This window comes from Gopherus evgoodei, chromosome 1 (assembly GCF_007399415.2).
Source record: "Gopherus evgoodei ecotype Sinaloan lineage chromosome 1, rGopEvg1_v1.p, whole genome shotgun sequence".
NCBI lineage: Eukaryota > Metazoa > Chordata > Testudines > Testudinidae > Gopherus > Gopherus evgoodei.
The window spans coordinates 325,468,931-325,490,977 of NC_044322.1; the positions used below are offsets into that span (position 1 = coordinate 325,468,931).

Consider the following 22,047-nt stretch of genomic DNA (forward strand, 5'->3'; position numbering starts at 1 on the left):
ATTGTGCCCAGTGTGACCATCTTGAATCTTTGTATCCTCATGAATTTGTTCAGTCGGCGTAGATCTAGTATAGGCCTCCATCCTCCAGTCTTTTTCTGAGTTAGAAAGTAATGGGAGTAGAAACCTGTCCCTTGATTTTGCGTCAGCACAGTTTCCACTGCACCTAGTTGTAGAAGATGCACCACTTCTGTGCAAAGTAAGTGGTCATGAGAAGGGTCCCTGAAGAGGGGCAGGGAAAGGTAGGAGGGTAGGAGAAAGTTTGTCCTTATCAAAAGGGAGATCCTCCACTTTGGTCTGCAGTTCTTTGGGGATGCCAGATGCAGAGAGCCATGAGGATCTGCGCATAACCACAGCAGTTGCAGTTGTACAGGCTGCTGTGTCTAGAGATGCCTGTAGGGCTGTTCTGGAAATCAGCTGGCCCTCAGTCAGGATTGATTTGAAGTCTGCTCTCATATCCTCTGGAATGTAGGAGGCAAATTCAAAAGTTTAGTGTAATTATCAAAGTCGTAACTGGCGAGGAGAGCAGAACAGTTTGCAATTCTGAATTGTAGTGTGGAGGACATATAAACCTTGCGGCCCAAGACATCAAGGCATCTAAGGTCCTTGTCTTGTGGGGTAGGTCGATATTGTGACTGTTTCGTAGTCTGTGCAACTGCATCCATGACAAGGGAGTTCGGTGGTGGATGAAAAAATAGGAAGTCAGCGTCCTTAGCAGGGACATAGTATCTACGTTCGGCCTTTTTGCAAGTTGGTACTAAAGATGCTGGGGTTTGCCAGAGAGTGTCAGCCGGCTCCAGGAGTGCTTTGTTTATAGGAAGCGCAATTTTTGAGGGTGCAGACGGTTGAAGGATTCTGAAGAGTCTGTGTTGCATCTCCTGGCCCTTTTGAAAGCGGATATCTTGACTGAGTGCCACCCTCCTGAAAAGTTCTTGAAATTGTTTACAGTCGTCCACGGCCCGTGGAGGCGGAGGGAGGAGGGCTCCTTCCAGGGCTAATGGAGAGTTAAGGATATGGCGTAACTTGCATACTCAGGAGGGGGTTCAAGCACATTAGAAGTGGACAGAGCAGGAGACTGATGCACAGAAGGAGGATGACTAGTAGGAGGATGTTGCCAAGGGTACCACTGAAGCCAAGGCATAGGGTAGGAGAACCCAGGTGTCACCCATGGGGGGGCGAAGTAGGGAAGCTGGGGCTGGTGGGCTTGAGCCGTGACCTGAGGTGGCAGAGGTGCCTGTGGAGGAGAAGCAGGAGGGGAGAACTCTGCTTGTTGCTGTAAATCAAGTTCACCATCAGTGAAAGCCAGTTCAGGTGGAAACAGCGACGGTTCAAAAAATTATCCCTGTGTACGCAGGAGCGGAGAGTGAGGCTAAGGTGGCACTGAAAGGTCACATTGAGTGAGAAACTGTTGCTCCCACTCCCTGGGCTGAGCTGAACCTGCTCTCTGCTCTAGCTCATTAGCAGGAGAAAGTGCAAGTGACAGTAGTGCTGCAGACTGCTTGGTGGTGCCCTGCAGGGGGTCTGCTACTGCTGCCTGGGTGGAAGATGGCACCGAGGCTAACGTTCTTCTCCGTGCAGGGGAGGATTGCGCTGGTGGCATCATGGCCATTTTTGGTGACGAGGAGAGGCGTGCTGCAGGTACCACGGCCGTTTGCGGTGCCCAGGAGGCACGTGCCGTCGCCTGGGCACTGCGGCCGTTTGCAGTGCCGAGGGGACCAGAGCCACAAGGACCTTCCTGACACAGGAGGTCGGGTCCCTGCCTCTGCGCTCTGTCAGAGCTGTGGCTGAGGCATTAGAAAAGCTGAGGCACCTGCCTTTGGTGCTGTCAGCACAGAGGGTAGGGATCTCGCAGGAGACCCCCTACCCTTGTTAAAGTCTCTCCTGTGAGACTGTTCTTCTTGCCTCTGCTCCAGGGAGGGTGAAGCAACGCTGCCCACTGGTTCTGATCTGGCTTGGGCGCATGTGGGAGTGGGTTTGACCTTTCTCGTCTCTGAAAGCGGCTGTAAGGATTTTTCCATCATCAGCATTTTGAGCCGCAGATCCCTGTCACGACGAGCTCTTGACTTGAGGCTCATGCAAGGGAGGCACTTCACAGGGATGTGGGTGTCCCCGAGGCACTTCACACAGTATGAGTGCCCATCTGTCCGTGGCATGAATTCCTGACAGGAAATATGCCTTTTGAATCCTGAAGCTCCTGGCATTATGAATTAGAGATGGCTGAGGAGAGTGTCTCAACGGGAGACAAGCCTGAGGGATTTTTTTTTTCCTTCAAACTAAGTAACTAACTCTGTAACTACACTAAAGGAAGGGAAACAACTGGGATGTAACTAATAATTATTTCTATGTTCTTTGTTACTGTTTCCTATAGAGACCAGGGAAGAGAAGGTAGCACTGCCCCGAGTCTCGTCTTCAGCCGAGGACGGTTGAGAAGGAACTGAGGAGGGTGTGGGGCGCATGCACTCAGGAAGATTCCAACTAGATGGGAGATACCATCTGGGTGCACGTGCCCCAACCAGGCACTGCTACCGAAAATCTCCCATCGACAGCGCCAGGACGCGCCGTCACCTAGAGTGGAGCACCCACAGGGACAGCACTCGAAGAAGATTTACCTTTCTCTATTCACACAGGGACGCCCAATTCTAATGTTACATCATCTAGATCAGGGTGTCTCAAACTTCATTATACTGCAACCTCCTTCTGACAACAAAAAACTTACTTTATTGACTCCAGGAGTGGGAACAGAAGCCTGAGCTCACCATCTTAGGCAGGGGGCCAAAGCCGAAGCTTGAGCCTCACTGCCCTGGGACAAAGCCGAAGCTGATGCCCTTCGGCTTGGACCTTAGGTGGTGGGACTTGGGCCCCGGGTGGTGGGGCTCAGACTTTGGCACCGGGCCCCTGCAAGTCTAAGCCAGCCCTGGCGACCCCATTAAAATGGGCTCACAACCCACTTTGGAGTCCCGACCCACAGTTGGAGAATCGCTGATTTAGATCAATTAGCTTGGTCTTTTTATATCTTGGTTTTGATATCATTACAGTTCCACATAAACTGTAACCTGTTCCCTTTGAGATCATCTTCCACTTTAGAAATTCTGTGTTCAGCTTCACCCATCTGTCTGGATAGAGCTTGTAGTATACTCTAAATCTCAGTCATGGTGATCTGTAGAATGTAGAATGTACATTTAATGTTAACAGTGTTTGCAGCCACCTGTTGTAGTACAGCCATCAGTTGCATTCCCATCAGGCTCAGGCACCATTTTCAGGAGGGTGGGGAAGGCAGATCTCCTCTGTTTTTTCAGTGCTTTCAGAGTCAAAGAGGAAGACGCAGAGCTAGAGAGTATCTTGGGGGTTTCAGTAGCTGAGCACAATATTTCTCAGGGTTGGATGGTAAATTTTAGGGGACAATGTTTGGGGATTTCCAATGGCCTGCATCAGAGTTCAAGCAACCTACATCCAACTTGGTTGCAACCCTGGTGTCCCAAGTTGTTTAGTTTCTTCAGAAAGTAGCGTATAAACAGAATGTACCAGTATCAATTTGTATCTCAAGAAGCTGAATTATGAAAGCAATGAATAATCTAGTTTAAGAATTATACTTCTAATTGCTACTAGAACAAACAGTAAGAACAGAATGCATACACCAGAAACATGAAAATGCTAAGCATCTGCCTTGTTTAAGTGACAACATGAACGTCCTCAGGTTCTGTAATGACTACATGAAATAGCAGGAGAGTTTATAAACATAGCTCACGGATTTAACTAATTACTATTACAGAGACCTTTTCAAGTCAGGCAAACAACATTTAATGTCAGTGCAGGAAATATGACCACCATCTATTTTAGAGCAATGTTAGTTTCAGTTATACTTCATATGGCAACCAAGAAACTACACGGGCCATGCCAGTTTAATCAAATTATAATAATCAGTGCCACAAACTAGTACGCAATCAGAAAGACAAAGCTATCATTTTGTCTAATATCACAGCAGCACCTACGTCCTGTGAAATAATATAAAAATATCCTATACTAATCCCAACAACAATACAAAAGTTAGTATAAACAATTTATAGCCAAAACGTGCTATTACGGCTCAACTCTGGGTTTATTTTTCCCAATAGAATAATTTACTTTAGCAGTAAACAAACAGTGAAACACACATTTCTCCCCTTGGTTAGTGTCACTATGATCCCCACAAAAGGCAAGAAGAATGCAAAACCCAACTGTCTCAGTTTTAATTCTTCTCTGTTCAGTTCCTTAGGTCACCTCTCATAACTTGGTTTTAGAGCTAATCCTCAATAAACATTTTATAAAGCAAGAGAAGCAGAAATAAACTCCTTAGAGGAATCAAAGACACTATCAATCCACTATGACATCTTCATCATATTAAGACTGTGAAGATCTAGAAGGAAACAAAAAGGATGTCACATTCCATAATTAGATGAAGATGGCACATGGGTCACAGAAGCATGAAGAGCATTCAATCAGACTTTTTAGATTTATTCTTCTGATGAATACATACATATGACTGTTTTGGATCCATTTAAAAAGATCTTTCTTTTGCAAAACCCTAAATGAATAGGAGCAGATGAGAGAAGCACTGACGGGAGAGATCACATAGGCAATTTAAAGAGCAAAAACCCCACATCTTCCTATTTCTAATACAAATATAAATAATTGGTACAACATTTATATAAACATAACTGATTTTTCAATATTCTGGCACAATTATACAAGTCTCAATTCTAACATACTAGATGCCTTCATAACTCGTTCTACATCATTACTGAAAATTCTTTTGCCTATTCCTATCAGCAAGAAGTGGTATACTAGACCAGATCACAGGTCCATCCAGTCAACTATCCTATCTCTAAATGGGACAGAGGAAGGGGAAGGAAACCTCACAGATTAGTGGTTGGCCTTTAGTAGGAATATTTAGATTTCTAAAATATTTATTTATGCTGACTAATGTACCTGTGGATGTTCTCATCTTACATTTTTGATACCTTCTTGGCCTCAGTAATATCTTGTTGGAATGAGCATTATACATTAACTCATTTATAAGCATAAATGAGTTGTATTCAAAATGACACTCAAAATCCATAGTTTTATCCTGCTTGTGAAGTTACCATCAGGAAAGTTTGATAAGATTTGACGTTATCCATCATAAAAATATTGTATCATATGTGGCAGAGCTCTGACCTTGCTCTCGTGGGTCCTGAACTTCTAGGCGGTTTATGCTAGCCTCAGTGGCTCGCTGTGACCCTCCACGTAGCCCTGCTCTCTCTAGGGCCATGGTTACAGTCTACTGAGCCCTCTTCACCATAGGCCAACAAAGAGGTTGGTGAAAGAACTCGCACAGTCTCTGTTGTCCCTGGGAGCTTATTTCAGAACAGTTTAGCCTCCTGTCCTGACAGGGGCCTGACTTCCCCTCCCAGAAGATGTTCCTGTAGTGGTGGGTTGGGGAGAACCCGGGCCTGCCCTCTACTCCAGGTTCCGGCCCAGGGACCCTAATGGTAGCAGCTGTTGGCAGCCAATCTTTCACTGCCAGAGTTGCTACATTTCCCTGGGCCACTTCCCCACAGCTCTCCTACTTCTCCTTTCTTCACCCTTACTTTACAGCTCCCTTAATGATGGTCTGAGGGTGTCTTCATTAACCAGTCCTTCAGCTGCACTTCCTCTCCTCTGGCTCCCCTCTGCCTGACTGGAGTGAGCCCTTTTTATAGTATCAGCAGGGCCTTAATTAGATTCAGGTGGTCACATTAACTTAATGGCCTCACCTGACTCTTTTCAGGTTAATTAGAGTCAGGTGTTCTCATTAGCCTGGAGCAGCCTCTGCTCTGGTCAGTCAGGGAACAGAAAACTGTTAATCCAGTGGCCAGTGTATCTGCCTTCTGCTATTCTGTTGTACCCAACTGGCCTGGGTCTATCACACACATTATCTCACTTTCTATTACATTTCACAGAGATATTTGTGTGGTACTGTGAATATATAGGCCATTCTAGCCAGCTACATACATTCAGCCTCCTGTTAGGTTGAGCAACATAGCCAACCATAATATAGCAGACTGCAGTCAAAGGGGACTACGTGTCAAGGACAAAAGGAAATCTCCAGCTTTTATTAAAACAGCCATGGGATTTTTGTGCTAAGATTTCTCAATCACCTAAAGAAATTGTGAACTAAGCATCCAAATCCTCTAGGCAGCTTTGAAAATCTCAGTGTTAATGTTCTCGCAGAGCAGACAGATCCTCGGGTTTGTCAGGTTTCATCTAAAATACCCATACACAATTAATTGCACGGAATTCCATTTATCTGCCAAATTTATCTTACCAAGATTTGAAATTGTAGTTCCCAGAAGTATTTCCTTAGAGAGCAATTCTCTCAATATTTCAAATACAAGAATTAGACCACCAGATTCTCCCATTTTAGGGTAAGGGTCCAGGTACAAAAACAAGTCACCCTCCTCTCCCCACCACCATTTCCTGTGAATCTAGCATAGTCTTAACAAGACTAATTTTCTTACTGTTCAAAGTAACATAAAATATAGTATTGTCCAAGCCACACAATCATGATTTATAATTCGCACTATTCATTCTAGACTCTTGTTTTAAGTGATTAATAACTTCCTTTCCTAAATATGATCTTTGGTAGTGTCATTTTCATGGTAATTCTAATTAAAAATTAAGCTCTTCAAGAATGCAGTCCGGATTTCCATTAACTAAAAATCTTATCCTGTAAATCCTTTCTGAATTACACAAATGGGAAGCCACCAATCCAACTGAAATGTGCAAGTTGTTTTCTGTTGCTCGTGAAGAGCATTATACTTGTGATTGAGTTTGCTCATTTTCACAAGTATTAAAAAGAGACAAACTAAATTGTATTGCTGGATTTTATTTATTTGCTACTGCTGTTACAGGAAACATAAATGTCACTGCACAAGCAATTTTGTTTTAATCCAGCAAAGTCACTTTAGTATAAGACAGCCAATTTTGACTATTTTTTCCAACGAAGAGAAACTCAATTTGTAAGATTACCAAACCAGAACTTAAAAAAATATATCTTAATGAACCTCAATAATTAAAGGATAATTTTCCTTTACCATACATGACAGATTCCTTTACCAGATTGTCAAGTGTCAGAGGGGTAGCCATGTTAGTCTGGATCTGTAAAAGCAGCATCCGACAAAGTGGGTATTCACCCACGAAAGCTCATGCTCCAATATGTCTGTTAGTCAATAAGGTGCCACAGGACTCTTTGTTGCTTTACCAGATTCTTAGCCACCATTAGGGAAAACCATTATAAAGTCAGTATTTTTTATCTGACTGACTAAATCAAATATGTAAAAATTTGGTTTAAAAATATGATAGAACATCAACACAGTTCATAGATTTGCCAATAGAGTAGAAAGATTTTACATCTTTAGTAATATTTTACATAACTAGATATAAATCAAACTACAACAAATAAAAAATTAAACACTCTGTTAGACATTAAAGGCAATCGTGAGCAATTCACCTAATTTCCTTGGTGTGAATAAGTGCAAATTGCCTCGGAGTTTTATTGTAAAAGAAAAACTGCTAGTAATACTAAGTTAAGTCTTTAATCAAAGAAGTCAAGAATATATAAATGTATAAAATGTGCTAAAATACTTACACAGAATTCTTTCCTTTATTTCCACAATATGCATTTTTAAGATCAACAGTATTTAAATTAGCAACTGAATTATGTGCTCTTTAAAAAAATAAATTAAAGTAATTATTGTCAACAGTGGCTAGTAAAATGTTTCTAATCAAATTATTGGTATAGTTGCTCCTAAACCAGGTGTATTAAGAAGTCAATAGTTACCAGCCAGCCAACAGCAATTTTCAGTGAACCTTACAATTTTACGATTGTTTTCCTAGCTGTATAATACTTAGGACCCTACCAAATTCATGGCCATGAAAAATGCGTTACAGACGGTGAAATCTGTTTTCCCCCCTTTAAATCTTGTCTTTTGTGTGCTTTTACCACATACTATACAGATTTCATGGGGGGGAGACCTGCATTTCACTAATTGGGTGTCCTGACCCCAAAAGGAGTTTCGGGGGGGGGGGGTCGCAATGTTCTTTTTGGGAGAAGGGTCATGGTATTGCTACCCTTACTTGTGCGCTGCCTTCAGGGCCGGGCAGCTGGAGTGTGGCAGCTGTTGGCTAAGTGCCCAGCTCTGAAGGCAGCATCCTGCCAGCAACAGCACAGAAGTAAAGGCAGCAGTACTGCAACACCCTCTACAATAACCTTGCAAACCCCCTCCGCCATAAAACTCCTTTTTGAATCAGGATCCCTACAACTACAACACCATGAAATTTCAGATTTAAATAGCTAAAATCATGAAATTTATGATTTTTAATTTTACCAAAATGGACTGTGAATTTGGTACAGCCCTAATAGTACTGTATAATTGCATTTCTAATGAGGTCTAATTTGAATCCTGTAAACAGCAGGTAAGGAAATTATTTTCCAGTAACTGGAGTTATCTTAAGGTACTATCCTCAGAGGAATAATACTGAGAAAATGTGTCCTAATAAGTAGGGCATAGGGAGTCAGCTAATCACTTCCAGAGTTCCAATATCCTCTGCAGCAACATCAAAGTAGATAAAGTGTGTCATGGAGGAGGGGTAAAGAAGAGAGAGAAAAAGAAATACTACACAAGCACCATCAAAACCTCAGATTTCCTTTTGACCCAAAATACTGTGTTCGACAAGGAACAATACCTAGTTTCTACAAAAGGAGGGCAAGAAATAGCATAGCTGCAGTATTTACTGCATTTGTGAAAGATCAAATTGAGATCTGATTTCCCTAATCTCAAATAAGCCAGCTCACAGACTGCCTAGTTTTGAGACCTGCTGAACTGGAGGGATGTCTCAGTACAAAAAGGCACTGCAAAATGGACACTGTGCAGTCCCTTTACCAAACAGATTTCTATCACTTAAGGAGTTAAACTGTTAGCTCAACAGCCTAACGCCTGCATTATGCTACCACATGATATATTAGAATCTGGAGTTAAAGAACAACAACTGCTCCAAAGTCTCTTGTACATCCAATAGCCTGTATTATTATGTGAAGGAACCTTGACCACTTCCAGTCAGGCTTCAGAACAGTGTAAGCACAGGCGGCTCCAGGCACCAGCGCACCAAGCGCGTGCCTGAGTGGCAAGCCACGGAGGGTGGCCTGCCGGTCACCATGAGGGCGGCAGTCAGAATGCCTTCGGCAACATGCCTGTGGGAGGTCTGCTGGTCTCGTGGCTTTGGTGATAATTCAGTGGCAGGTACGCCGAAGGTGCGAGACCGGCGGACCTCCCCGCCCGCAGGTATGCTGCCAAAAGCCGCCTGACTGCTGTGCTTGGGGCAACAAAATACATAGAAAGAACAGGAGTACTTGTGGCACCTTAGAGACTAATTTGTTTGAGCATAAGCTTTCATGGGCTACAGCCCACTTCATCAGATGCATGCAGTGGAAAATACAGTAGGAACACACACACACACACACACACACACACACACACACACACAATGAAACAATGGGTGTTTTGTGACTAAAAGTCACAATATTACAACAAAAAAAACTTTAAAAGCAGACTCCAACAAGAGACTGCTGAATTGGAATTAATCTGCAAAATGGATACCATCAAACTGGTCTTAAATAGAGACTGAGAGTGGATGGGTCATTACACAAAGTAAAACTATTTCCTCATGTTTGTTCCCTGCCCGCCCCACACACACACTGTTCCTCACAACTTCTTGTCAACTGCTGCAAATGGACCATTTTGATTACCACTACAGAAAGTTTCTCTCTCCTCTGATGAAGTGGGCTGTAGCCCACAAATCAAATAAATTTGTTAGTCTCTAAGGTGCTACACGTACTCCTGTTCTTTCTGCGGATACAGACTAACACGTCTGCTACTCTGAAAATACACAGAGCCGCCCCTGAGTGTAAGTCAGCAGTTTTTACCTGACTGGCTAAAAAAAGTATGCAAAAATTTTGTTTAAAAATATGACAGAGCATTAATGCAGTTCATTTGCTAGAGTGAGTTTGTGTAGTTTAATATAGAGAAAATGTTGATTAAAGAATTAGATTAAAGTTTGATCTAGGTTGGACAACTGAATACCTTCTACTGTCTAGCATTCACGCCAGGAAGACACTCAACTGGATCAATAATGTCCTACTGCAAAGAGAGAAAAGGTTATTGGTACAAGGATTCCTTACAGAGACTGTTCGGATTCTAAATTGCAATCATATAAAAAGATAATTGTAGAAAACCACATTCTCCTTTAATACCTATAGCAACATTTTTTTTTTAATGCCAGGGTAATCAGTATACAAACATCCTTGTACTAAACTAAGTGACTGAAACAATATGTTTATCAAATACTTATACACATCCTAGAAAAAAATTTGAACGAGAATTTTGCAAAACTCCAAAGAGAACACTTCAAAGATTTAGCTTAATACAGCTTAATTGTTATTTCTAATAAGAGAATCATGTTAAGAGACACTCACAAACATTCAAAAACTACAAGCAGCATCTGGCTGAACAGGTGCTGTAATGCCAGTACTTGTAAATTGTTGATCACAATAAATGTCATGGGATTTCTTTTCATTAAACTTAACAATTTTACTTTATTTATTTTTTACCAAGCATAAGAAGAAATATTGGGTATTTTACAGAAAATAAAAAACTTTACACAGTAAAGAAACTAGTTTACATGCCAACGACATCATCTCAGAAATAGTTTTTTTGCTATAATTATCTTAGCAGTCTGGAAAGCTTTTTTACTATTTGCCTAATTGGACTACAATAAAGATTCTAGAGTGAGGCATATATCAGAAGTACTGCACTGATAAAACAAAGTAACTTACTTCTGCCAGTTTCCTCATACAGAGAATGAGAATAATACACACTCTTTCATTGGTGCATGTGTGTGATCGGTGTTCATATAGCATTTTGAAAATGTTTGCGCTGTTATTTATTGCAGGGTGATGATGATAATTAAAAGTGACCAAGCATTATTGTTTGACAGGGCCCTTTTCAAATACATATAGCTCAAACAACTGTTGTGCTAAAATTTTCCATGTTCTCAGCCCAAGACAAAACCTTTCTTGGGAATTTGAGCAAAAACTGTTTATGCAGTGTTTTTGTAGCCATGTTGGTCCCAGGATTATAGAGAAAAGGTGAATGAGATAATCTCTTTTAGGTTCAAGCTCTGTGTAGCTTGAAAGCTCGTTTCTCTCACCAACAGAAGTTGGTCTAATAAAATATATTACCTAACCCACCTCATCCAATAAAAGAGTAGAAATCCACCACACAATTTTGCAACCTTTTTTTGAAAAGCAACTACTCTGTATAAGGTAGAATCCTGAAACTGAATAGGGACTTAGTGCCTAAATAGTTAATTTTCTTTTAATTTACTTTGTACATATATTAGATTTTTATATATATATATAAGAATGGGATGGGAGGGGTGAGGTTTAAACACACTATCCCTTAATGGACTTTGTGCACGTGTCCATATTTCATTGAATATATGTATACGATATATCTTAATATATTGGTTCTGTGTATGTTTTGCAAACAAGTTTTATGGAGTTTCCTCCAGGAAAAAAATTTTGGAGCTACTTCTATGGCTCCCATTATCTAATGATACCAAGATCTCTTTTTACAGCAGTTTTCCACAATAGAAAAGGGCAAGATGGATTGGGTTATGCCATGCCAAAAGGAAGAAATAAATTTGCATAACGATCTCCAGGACCTAGCAGTCTAAGGCCTTGTCTACACTGCCACTTTACAGCACTGCAACTTTCTCGCTCAGGGGTGTGAAAAAACACCCCCGTATGCTGCAAGTTTCAGTGCTGTAAAGTGGCAGTGTGGACAGTGCACCAGTGCTGGGAGCTGGAGAAAGTTTATGTTAAAAAATCAAAAACCACAGTCCTTCAATTAGATTAGGAGAAAACTCTCAATATAATTCCCAGCAAAAACAGAGATGATCAAACATAAAAATCCTGATATATGTGAATTAAAACACACTCAGAATAAAAATACTTAAGAAAACACTTTTAACCTTCTTTATACATCAAAGCATCAAAAAAGGTCACAGACCCAATTAAAAAGATACTTTACAAATCACCTATAAAATTAATAAAATTATGACTTCATAACAAGCAAACAAGCTCTAGATTCCATGAATAATAAAAGAACACTTGATTTTCCATGTCCTGTTTGTTCACCTGATCTCCTTAAATTGTCCCAGTTTTGTTTGCCACAGTATCAGCTTGGCAAATGACTGATCAGAATTTCCTGCGAAAGAAACCCATTTGTACTTTATTCCAACTTGGACTCAAATAACTTCTTGAGCGCTTGCTGAGATATCTTTAAAAATACTCAGGTGTAAACATACCAGACTAAACCTCTTAATCTGAATACGGAGCCCAAATATCCTAAATTAACATTAGCTAATGCCTACGGGTTATAACAGAGTTTATGACCATACCAAACACTCCTCTCTAGCTCACATCAGTAGGCTGCTTATCTGTCATTGTAAGCAGTTCCGATGGCATTCCATCTTATAAAGTTAAAACCTTAGCTGGTTTAATATGGCATAGTTTCTAAGGAAGTTAGCACCCAACTCTCATTGAAAGTCCCACTGAAATCTTTGCCATAGACTTTATCATGTATAAAATGGAATGTTAACTAGGTTGTTGAATATCACTGCAATATCTACCTGAACAGTGGGAATTGAATCTTGCTGTAAATAGCAAATCAAAGCTGAGAACTATTTGAAGCACAGAGAGTTTAGTAATAAAGTAGTTAGTGAATCAATCACAATTACATCAAGGAACGAAATTGCTCTTGATAACAGAAAAAGCAGTTTACAAAATGTTAGGCCAGATACTAACACACCATGGTCTGTCCAAAAAACTATGCTATTGAACAAGGAAAGCAGTAGGAGCTTCCAATTTACCTGGCAATCTACACTGAATAACAGAGATGGACATGGCCTATTCTCAACAGTTGATTACTTTTGTAGTGCTAAGTAATTTTCCCTGTGTTGATACTCATACCTTCTTGTCAAGTGTTGGAAACGGGTGATGTCCACCTTGATTTCATTGGCCTTGTTAGCACTACAAAAGTAATCAACTGTTGAGAATAGGCAACTTCCACCTTAATTGAATTATTAGCACTAACTCCCCACTTGGTAAGGCAACTCCCATCTTTTCATGTGCTGTAATATATATACTGCTTACTGTATTTTTCACTCCATGCATCTGATGAAGTGGGTTTTAGCCCATGAAAGCTTATGCCCAAATAAATTTGTTAGTCTCTAAGGTGCCATAAGGACTCCTCGTTGTTTTCACCAAACAAGGACACTCCATCAGAGAAATAGATCGCATCATGGAACTAACCACCCAAATACCCCGAGAGAACCAAATAGGAGTGGTAAATCCTCAGGCAGGATGAACCAGGACCAGGGAGCATTTGACTATCAGGATCAAAAGCTAGAATTTGGTCTAATTTATAACTTTTAGTTTAGTGATCAGGACAGTCACCTAGAATATCGGAGACTCAGGGGTCTCTAGAATGAGTGCATTTCCTGTTGAAGCTGTTTCATTTTGTATACAATACTTGAATAGCCATTGGACAGGTGGGGAGAGAGAATTATTCTACAGACCAGTCATCCACCTGCCAGTGGGGAGACTCGAGACCAAGTCCATGTTTCATTGAATATTCAGTTATTTATATAAAGTGGAACAGCTTTAGCAGGACAGCTTGAGAGAGACCTGCCTCTGAATAGCCTATAGCCTGGTAGTTAGGATACTCACTAGGATAGGGGAGACTCTGGATTCAAATCCCTGTTCCAGATGAGAATCCACATCCCAGGGGAGAGCCAAATCCATTGGGCAAAATGTTATAAAACAGGTGGCACTATCATACCTCCTCCTCTTACCTAACCCAGTCTTTTTGGCAATTTAACCTTTTTTTTCCCTCCCCCTGCCCAAAACTATTCAGCAAATTTGTGTTAAATTTGTGAATAGTTTTGGGTCAACCAAAACTTCATTTTTCAGTGAATAAACTATTGGTCTAAAAACTTTCACTCAGGTCTAATCAGAACACACATATATGTGGTGACCACAAAACAGCTAATAGCAGTAATTTGTTTTGAATTAAATTATAATGAAATTTTTGGAAAAAACCAAACATTAAAATTGCAGTAAAACAAGTACATTATATTTAAAAGTGCATCTATGTATGATTAGCATACTATATATTGACATCACTGTCATATAATATTATAGTACATCACATCACAAATGTGTCAGTTTGATGGATTACAATTAAAATGGGAATCACTAATCGAGCTTAACTGTGGTTTAAAGCTGGAGTCCAGGCCACACTAAGCTGAATAAGATCTAAAGATTGTTTTTCTTTTTCTCTTCCGTAGAATGTTGATCAAATATCTTGCTGAAAAATGTTTAAGGATTTATTAATGACGTCTAGGCAAGCACTTTTAAACAAAATGAAACCATCAGTAAATATACCAAACTATTTTAAAACAAATGGTGTATTTGCTACAGAGTTGAGTTGAAGAGATATGGCCTGTGGGTGTTGTTCGGAGACCCATGAATAGATTAATTGTTGTTCCTTGACAATCTGTCTGCGTGTCTAACATTATTCTAATTACACAGCTGGGAAGAATTAAATATATTAGGATTTTAAGGTTGGCCAAAGAAATTCCATCAATCCAGTGTAAGTCAATGAATAAGACTTTAACCTATAATGTCCAAAAGTCTTAGTTAATGCAGCTGGACAAACATCAAATCTTTCCTTCTCATGATGCTTGCCAACTGCCTTTTTGCTGTAAATATCTAGCATTTTTCTGCTTACACAAAGGAGAACAATGGTAAACCTAGAGATTTATTCCTTTAATTACAATCAAAATTTTGTAATGGACTAGCAAAATTGTAAGATTCAATCTGCTCAGGCAATGGATAAATAATTTCCATCTTCTTGTCTCAATGCCATCCTGGGCCACTAAATCAACCAGAACTATCCCTAACTATGGTTGCTTCTCTTACCAAACAGATTACAATGTTAAGTGTCACAGTTCAGGGCAACTGCACTGTATTGCTCCCCCTTCCTCCCCCCATGACCTAACAAGAGCGCCCACTCTAGGTTTCCAGTTCCTCAGCCATCACCTTTCTTAAGCGGAGACCTGCATCTTTCTCCCTCCTGACCAGGATATTTCCTGGCTGCACAGCTCCTTTACTGCACTTTGATACCCCCAGCAAAAGATGAACTGCCTAAATAGGCCTATTTAACCTTCTCTTCAGAGACTGTAAGCAATGTAATTACCCACTGTTATAATTTACCACACAGCCTTTTCTAAGCAAACACATTTATTATTAAAGTGAAAGCATTACAGAGAAAACATTAAATAACGAAAGAACTGACATGCATGCTTAATAAGATGACCAGAGATCACCCTAACTCCAACAAGGGCTTTGGCACATGAACAATCCTTAAAACCCCACCCAGGGTTTTTTCTGTGATCATATGTTCATAACAACTTTTGCCCAGAATAAACACCCAAGTTTTATGGGACCTTAGTGGGCCAAAGACCTTCCAAAATCATTCCCTAAGGATTTTCCCCAACACCTTGGACTAGATGTCTTGTCGATTTGCTGGATCAGAAACAAGGCACCAAGTCAGTTTAAACTCGGTATTTAACCAAAAGTCTTTTCTTTGTCTTCTGGTCCCTAGAGAATTCCATATAATCAGTATATGCAAGTCTCTGCAGGTGGTGATACTTCTCTGGAGGTGTTACAATCTGAGTGAATTTGCCTAAAAATGGCCACTGCTCTCAGTTCCTAGAGGAATTGTCACTACCCTTCTTCATGGAAATACATACAATTCCTGGCCCACACAGATATATAAACTAGTCATTTAATACAATGGACTCCAAAGATATCAAACTTAATTCAATAATGTTTGTCTAGGATATTGCAGGAAATTGTCATAGTAAGAAGGAGGTCATATTGTGCTACATTCTCAAGGCTTGAAAAGTTTACTAGACATCTATTCACCACAGGCTGATATAAAAGACAGACATGGGTGGGAATGGGAAAATGGGAATTGGATTCTTAAATAATACCCTAATGAAAATCCCAGTATGTTCCGCCCCTCCCCAGCTGCACAAGGTCAGGGGAGGGGATGAGGACAGAGGTAGATTCCCACTAGGTTTACTTTTCCTAGAGTCTGCTTAGGAGACTTCATATTTTGTATTGTTCTCAACATTGCCAATCCCCTGGGTTTCAAAGGCACAAGTCAGGCTCCCAAAGTCATGAGATTGACTTAAAATCAAAGTATGAAGTTCTTTTTATTTGCCTTCTGATTTCTAAGCTTTAGAGGGCATTCTCCATGTTTTCCACTTTTCTCCACAATCATAAGGCCTAGAAGCTTAATTTTCATTAAAAAAAAATTGAGATGGTTAAGTAATCATTTGACTCCAAAAGATGGGACAAAGAAAATTCTAACTATTGCAAGACTCACAATAAAAAAAACAGATGGCATCACCATGTTCTTAACCTTATTCATGTCACAATCACAACAGCTACAGCAAAAAAAAGTTTTTGGGGGAATTACATTTTATCTGAGAAAATAAATTTTGAGACAATCTAGGTAACATATTTAAGATATACATGACTAAAAGAGGTGTAGCAAAAATACAACCCAGACAAATCAGACTGTTTATAAATAGACTATTTTTATAACCAGAAAATTTCGGAATGTCAAGAATGGCTAACAACTGATATGACAAAAATTCAGCACACTGTGGCTCTATTTGCGGGTAATGGTACACCCAATGAGCAGTAAGTTAGTCTCATTTAATGGAAAAGGGCACATAATGGAAATAAACATTAAAGCCCCAAACCTACAACTGAATCTACACGGACAGCCTCTTGTACCCATGTGGAGCCATACTGAACTCAAAAGAAGCTTCTCTTGATGAACCTTGTGGTCCCTTCTAACCCTATGGTTCTAGTGTATGACAGTGTTGGGGTTTAAGTTTCCATCACCACTTAGGAGAGGTGGTTGTGATATCTTCAGAAATCTTATTAGGTAGGTAATAATAAAAAACCTTATGATTTTATTAGCAATACTTAGATCTGAGGATTTACATCTTTCTACAACTGATTCATTGCCTACTTGTCCTTTTGGTTGTCAGTCAACATAAGTTACAAGAACCGAGGAAAGAGAAATAAAAGGATTTCTGCTTTTCAAGAAGTTACGTTTGAAACCTAACATATTTCTAGAGGAAATTACCTTCACAATAACACCCCAAGCAATATCCTGAAGCAGGACTGAAAAATGTAATCTTTGCAGTTCTATATCCATATTTTTTTAAAAAAAATCTTTCTGATTAAAATTAAGGGCTTAAAATGTTACAGTGAATTCAATTTTTCAAATCTTTTTTTAAAAATAGATAACATTTGAACAGATCCAGCAAAGGCACCATGCAGCATAAGAATTTGACAAGTTTGCTTCAGTGACAGAAAGACCACAACACACAGCGTGAATCAATATTGAAATAACTTATCCCTTTACATATCTTGGGTCAAAATTCTACTCTCTGATTCATGCGGTGGACCTCATCTCTGACATTTTGCTCCCCTTTTACTGGCCTTTCACTGACTTAACTGGGAGTTTGGTAGAAAGGGAGTATCAGAGGTCTGTCATACAAGAGAATTTTGCCCATAAATTACAGAGTTATTTTTCTCTTCTGATTTTAGAGAGTATCAACCTCATTTTTTATTTCACATTTAACACCACGTGCTGTGGAAGAGAGTAGGAAATGTGGCTACTGGGGCTCTGATAAATGAGGATTCCAACATTCCAATTTTACACTATATGAATGACTACTATGAAATAGAGACACAAGCTAGGTGAGGTAATATCTTTTGTTGGACCACCTTCTGTTGGTGGAAGAGAAGTTGTTGAGCTTCACAGAACACTTCTTCTGGACTAGAAAAGGTAACCAGAGTCACAACTTTTTCAACAGATCGCAATATGCTAGATTTTCAAACAGTTATTCCCTTCCTCCATATGAGCAATTGGATAAAGTAAGAGACTAGATGGGGATGAGACACACACCAATACAGCAGATAATCTATGCAGCATAGAGGGTGACAAGACTGGGATGTGGCACTCTGACTTAGTGGCTAGAACTGGAGGACAGGAGTGGGAAGCTAGAGCCAAATGCCACAGCCAGAATCAGGAAACAGAAATCAAGCCAAAGGTCAGAGCTAGAGTCAAAAGACAGTCAAGGGAGCAGGACGTGGAAAGGGCAGCAGCAGACTGGAATAGTACAGGAGCAAGGCTGGGAACAAGGCAGCAACACGAGCAATTGCAGCTGCAGGTGAAAGCGCTGAGCAGCCAAAAACCTCCTGCTGTGCTTAAATGCAAACCAATTGGCTCCTTTAGTCAAGCAGGTGGACTGACCAATCAGGCCATTCTGCCACAGCCCAGCTGGATTCATTAACCTGCCTGAAGGCTGCACCAGCTACCCCCAGAATCAGCTGAGGGAACTCTTTCACTGTTAGGAACCTTTGGGTTATGATAGATTTTTGAAAAAACAGAGGCATGAAGAGACACATCAGACTGGATGAACCAAATTATGTTTTCTGGCTGTAATATTATGCATTTATATGAAAACTTGTATCATTTAATTTTCTTAGGCCAAAACCAGTATCATAAATATAATAGCTCTAGTATCATACAATATAAATATATAAAATAAATTGAAATGAAAATATAATATAAAAATCAAGGTATAATATAAAAATCAATAATAAATGTAATATAAACATATCTCTGTGCATAAAGTAAAAGAATCAAGGTATATTAGGTGTTATATTATAAAATAGTTAATATATGTGTGCATACACAGAACTATGTCTATATTTATTTATTTATTTATTTATTTCCAGCTCTACATGCTGGAACAAATACCTATTCACCCCGAGTCTAAATAAATTAGATTTGGGCAAAGATTTTTTTTCCAATTACTGTATGTATACCTAGGAATATATGGTTTATAATGTAACAGCCACAATAATATTCATAACATTGAACAGCTGGAGCTTGTTCTTCTACATTTATTCCTGCAGTAGTCTACAGTACTGTCAAAAAAGGATCATTTTCAGAAAACATAACCAGTGCTGTTTGACTCTCTCATAGAGCTCTCTACCAGCAACATAAAATAACCAATACACAACTAACTCATTTTAAATAAAGGCCCAGGGGCTCCAGCAGCGATTTAAAGGGCCCTGAGCTCCCCGCAGCAGCCGGAGCCCCGCTGCTACCGCGCTATATGCCAACCCATGTTATATTGGGTCGCATTATAGCGGAGTAGCGGTGCACATTATGTTTCATAATTGTCCACAAGAAATACTATTACATTTCTTGATAACTCAATAGCACACAAGAGATGTATAATATTTTACCTATACATGTAGAGTTAAAACAGTACAACCCTTGGAGTATGGATACAGTTATAACAATATATAGGTGCTTTATACCAGTATAGCTATTCCCATATGAGAAGGGAAATATTCTAAACCAGTATAAGACATAGGGTGACCAGGTGTCCGGTTTTTGACTGGAACACCCGGTCGAAAAGGGACCCTAGCCGCTCCGATCAGCAGTGCTGACCAGGCCGTTAAAAGTCCTGCCGGCAGCGCTGCGGAGCTAAGGGAGATTAGTCCCTACCTGTCCTGTGGCACCACACTGCGTCCCAGAAGCAGCCAGGAGATCTGGCTCCTATGTGAAAGGGGCATGGGGCCCGCACGCTGCCCAAGCACCGGCTCCACACTCCCACTGGGCAGGGGTAGTGCCTGCGAGTGAGAGCAGCACACTCCGCGGAGCCTCCTGCCTCCTCCTCTGTCCCCTCCCACCCCGCAGGAGACAAACCTGCTGACCGCTTCCGGGGCACAGCACGGTGCCCCAGGATACGCAGGCAGCCTGCCTTAGCCCCTCTCTGCCGCTGACTAGGAGCCACCCGACGTAAGCCCATACCCCAACCCCAAGTCTCAACTCCCAGCCATGAGCCCCTCCAAAGTCGAGCCCCCTCCTGCACTCCAAACCCTTCAACCTCGGCCCCACCCCAGAGCCCATACCCCAGCTCAGAATCCATACCCCTCCTGTACTGTAACCCCCGGCTCTGAGCCCCCCCAAACCCACAGTTCCCACCTGGACCCCTAGCCCAGGGTCCTCATCCTGCCTGCACTCCAGCCCAGAGTCCCCTCCCACACCCTGAACCCCTCATCCCCGGCCTCACCCCAGATCCCTCACCCCCTCATCTCCAGCCCCACCCCAGAGCCAGTACCCCCAGGCCAGAGCCGTCACCCCTCCCATATCCCAACCCCCTGCCTCAACCCACAGCCCTCTCCCACATTCCGAATCCCTGGGCCCCACCCCCCCAGCCTGAAGCCCCTTCCTGTACCCCAAGCCTCTCATCCCCGGCCACACTCCAGAGCCAGCACCCCAGCCTAGAGCCCTCATCCCTCCCACACCCCAACTCCCTGCCCCAGCCTGTAGCCCCCTCCTGCACCCTGAACTCCTCGTTTCTGACCCCCCCTAGAGCCCATCCCCACCATTTAGAACCCTTACCTGCTCCTGCACTCCAACCCTTTGCCCCAGTGAAAGTGAATGAGGATGGGGGAGACGAGCCACCAAGGGAGGGAGAATGTAGAGAGTGGGGCCTCGGGGAAGGGGAGGGCTACGGTGTTCCATTTTGTGCAATTGGAAAGTTGGCAACCCTAATAAGAATCTTTTTATTGACGTAATTGTGTCCACACTAGGGGTTGAACATATGGAAATATTTTAGTTACCCCCCCAAAAAAACCCACTCCTAAACTGACAATATACTGATACTAAAATTGCATAAATCAGGCTTCTAACTTTAAGAGCTTTTACAACAGACAATTTACCTTCCCTTTCAGTGGTAACACTGTTAGAAAAAAATCCTTAAAACATACTGAAGCCTTTGAACAACCAGCATAGGCTTTTGATTCACTCTGAATAAATGGAGCAGGCACCTCTATGTTTATGGAGCACCTATCATAAGGGGGCCTCAAACTTGAGCACAGCCTCTGGGCATGACACTACAAACAAGAAGTGTTCCCATTATGAGTAAAATGAATATTTTATGCTCTGAACTACTGCTTTGTGTAAGCAACAACAGCGTCACACTTACAGCACAGTGTAAATTGCACTCATTGTTAAAATATCAACAAAGAATTATTATACACAGTAGCGGAACAATCTATTCCCTCCAAGGATAAGTGCTGGGCTTCTGTGCTTCAAGTCTTCTTCCCTAATTTGTATGGACTGTTACCATAAAAGAGATCCATTTTCTACTTACTTTTTCCACCAGTTTGTCTAAATGGAATCACATACACTGTGCAAAATAGGCAAAGTTTAAAAGCTCTATTTTGAGGAATAAAGTTCAGATGTCATTCTGTTATTCTTCTTAGTTTTACCCTTTATAGCTACAGGTATGAAAATATCAGTACATTGAAAATGGCTTTTTGGTTTTTTGTAATGCCGTAAATGTGAAAGGCCTAAAAAAAACCCCCACTTATTTATTGTGATACTGGCTGAACAGGCACCAGCTCTTGCCAAAGCTTTTGGCCTCAGCCAATCACTGACAAATTCATCATAGGAAACCAATCTGTTTCACTTGCGTGTTAATATGCTGAAGATGGGTGTTGAACTAATAACACTGTTTAGACTTTATGAAATGCTTATATATTTTTCCCTGCATTAATTTCATTTATTTTATCTTTATCATATGCTGTAAGGTAAATTTAAGTTTTTGCTTTATAACTAAGCAATTTTCCCCCTGAAACTGTCAACTTTTCAGAAGGAATCATCTCCTGCTCATTAAGAAGGCTATCAAAACTAAATAGGCCATTGTAGGACATCACAACAAGACTTTGGTAATTGCCCCTTCACACCCATGAAG

General features: G+C 41.0%; 1 protein-coding gene across 9 annotated transcripts in view; it reads right to left on the bottom strand.

The window, feature by feature from the left end:
- The window catches only part of POT1 (protection of telomeres 1), a 159,405-nt gene that overhangs the window by 80,173 nt on the left and 57,185 nt on the right, over positions 1–22,047 (bottom strand). The gene's annotated exons all lie outside the window — the stretch shown is intronic.